This window comes from Xenopus laevis, chromosome 3L (assembly GCF_017654675.1).
Source record: "Xenopus laevis strain J_2021 chromosome 3L, Xenopus_laevis_v10.1, whole genome shotgun sequence".
NCBI lineage: Eukaryota > Metazoa > Chordata > Amphibia > Anura > Pipidae > Xenopus > Xenopus laevis.
Genome location: NC_054375.1, coordinates 24,493,398 through 24,496,825, shown reverse-complemented (window position 1 = coordinate 24,496,825; position 3,428 = coordinate 24,493,398).

Genomic DNA, 3,428 nt, shown 5'->3' with positions numbered 1-3,428 from the left:
CAATTGCATTGAAGAGAGAGGGGTATACAAATAAATGGTATATTCAGTAATGTTCTGAAAGAAATTGATCACAAATAAGGGATGAACTTCATAGTGATTTCTGCTAGCTGTGAAAAAACGCAGGCGTCAAGTCGGATGCGACAGAAATAAGGTAAGAGATGAAAATCGTGCAGCGTCTGCATCCAACAGTTGCGTCGCTTTGGACGAACGATGCAACAACATCCGACATTGCTATTGCTTACCTCATTTCCGTCGCATCCGACTTGACGACTGCAGTTTTGCGCAGCGCATCAGATCGCACTGAATTTGCCCATGGAGTTCCTCCCTTAGGCGCATGGGGCACTAGACTAGTTTGCAGGAGTACCTGCACAGTAGATTTTACTTTCTGGTGTAAACTCAGCACTTGACATGTGTCAAATCCTATTTAAAGGAGATATACATTTTGTTTTGATACATCAGGTGCAATAGCAACAGGCAACTGAATTATGGTAAAACACAGCATTATAAATGAGATTTGTACACTGCACTTGCACTCATAAATGACCCCTTATAACTTATAGCATATTATCAAGTTTAAACCATGAATGGAAGCTTTAGTCCATCAATATCTGAGGAGTTCTAAAGTAACACTGGGCAAGTTATATGGGGCCAGGGAACTATTTGAAGCCAAATTATCATTTAATGAGAATCCTACCTACTATATTTGCACTCTTTATTCATGGTTCAATAGACCATTGGCATTAACCAATAGAACAAAGGCATTAACCAATATTTTATAGTTCTGAGCCCTATATGTGTCCTTGCGAAGTTTGGCAAGCAGGTCCTGGGCCCACCAGGAGATCATCCAGCAACCTTGCAGCCCAGGAGTGTACATTCCACCGCCCCATAGAAACATTTCTAGTGTGACACCTGCCATGCCCTTACAAGAAGATCTGTAGAGAAGAAGATGACATTCTTGGATACAGTTATGTAGAAACACACTGCTGTTCATTCCCCATTCCAAACATAATGATTTATTAACAAGCACAGAATGGGAGAAAATTAAAACCTCAACTGACAATACCATTGCATTTATCAGATAACAAGGGTATCATTGACCTCTGGTCCCTGCGGTTTCATTTTTCTTCATTCTGTTGCTATTAATAAAACATTGTTCTTTGTACTGTGTCTGAGGACACCCAGCACATGACTGGTTATAACCCCCCCCCCTGTCAATGCCCTGTAATGCTTTGTGACGGGAATTTTACATATATGTTTAGAACTCTGCAGTTGTCAAGATCAATGATCTTTCATAAACAAGAGTGCAGATGTTTGCATTTATACCACTGTAGCACTAAGAGGCCTTAACAGAGGAAAATAGAAGGGCGGTGGAACTAAGAAATGTTAAACTGATATATCAAGGACTTATTTGGTAAAGAAGGAACAATGTCACTGCATAGCTAAGTGTCCAATAATTATTCCTGTATATCAGGGGTGCCCAAAAGGTAGGTCGGGAACTACCAGCAGACCTTTAGCGGGTGATCAGTAGTTCTCAAGACAATGTCGACAAACAGTTTGTCTAAATCACCCTCCTATTCATGCTTTTCATTCAGATATTTATTATGTTTAAGGTGGCCATACACGGGCAGATTAAAGCTGCCGATATCGGTCCTTTAGACCAATTAGGCATCTTATCTGCCCAGGTGTGTGGGTTCCTGACGGGTCCTCTCGATCGATATCAGGCCAAAAAATGGCCAGATATCGATCGGTCAAGTTTGATTTATGTACGATCCAGGACCTAATCTACTAGTTGATGCGGTCCTGTGACCCATTGGAGCCCATTCATTTGTGATCCGATAGTTCGGCCCCTGGGCTGAATGTTTGGATTCATTCGATATCGCCCAGCCGTAGTGGGCATATCTGGTTTGACGACCTTGCCAAACGAGCGGATCTTATAGTGTATGGCCACCTTAAGGTTACATAAGAAATAGTTTATCAAATATTGCAATATAAATTCTCTCATAAATCAATATAATATTTAAGTAACGTTTTCCATGGAACAGAATGCTAACAATGCTTTTATGGATGTAGATCATAATGGGAAAACATTGCTAAAAGTAGAGCATTAGTAGAGTATGGGCACTCCTGTATATATACTTTACCATATGACTGAGCAGAACATTGGAACTAGAGCCTTCATGAAAGCATTAATCCCCAGCAGGGTTGCCATCAGGAAAGGACAAAAAGGTCCGAGCCCAGAATGGGTTTGTCAGGAAATGGTTGGGTCTTGGTGGATCAGGGACATATTAGATATATTACAGACCAATCTCATTTTCTGCTTGATAATTAGTGACGACCTCTACGCTTAGCTTCTCAACAGCTGCTCAGAGCCCACTGAGCATGTGAGTGTCAAAGACACTTTCCAAGATGGTGACCCCCTGTGACAAGTTTAAAGTCCTGAATAATTGCTGCTATTGACAAGCTGAAACTTTAGGCTGGTGCAGTATGTTCAGTATTAAAATATGGCATTTTTAGCCATATTCATTGCTAGGGTTTAGTTCTCCTTTAATAACAGTGCCCACAAAATGGTTACTTCCATGCTTGCTATAATTATGAATTCCCAGACTGAATGAAACAAGATTAATATAATTTATATAGTGTTAAAGTTCATTTTGCTTGACTAATGTGATAACATAGAATTTTGAATATTTTTTTTGGGTGACGCGTCCCCTTTAAGGAAAGTCATTGCGAGTTTCATTCCTCTCATTGGTCTTTTCAAGCTCTGCATGCTAGTTTTTAAAGTATTCTGCATTCAAGCCTCAAAGTCTGTCCTTGCTTAATTATTTAACTGAGATGAATATGTATTAGTTATATTAATAATTAATTGGGCATGGTGGAAACAAACTGACCAGTGCAAATATTGTTACAGCCTTAAACATTCCGTCTTGTACAGACCTGTATAGCATCTCAAGAAACAGCCATAATGCGACAGTTCATTCATGCTGATAAAATTCGCAACATATAAAATCTTGGCATACTACTGATGTCTTTATTCGCTAGGTGCTTTGGTATTTGGAGGGCATCTATTTCAGAGGGGGCTGTATTTTTATATATATATATATATATATATATATATATATATATATATATATATATATATATATATATATAGGCAACTAGGGCCCCTGGCCTAGGGAATTGGGCCACTAGTGACTTTATATTACAGGATACTTGCAGCTGAATCCAGTTACAGAGTTGAGAAGGAGGTGGACATACCTGTTCCTTTTGCAATCAGCGCAAAATGCAAACTGCACTGTTTATGCACCGATGGGGGCAGTGATGGAACAACATACAGCTCCACATATTAACACCCTCTACCCCAGGGAAATGCACGTTCCTAGCCCTTTAATGCCTGTTGGGAATAATTGTATTGCTCAATCTTGCTTTAA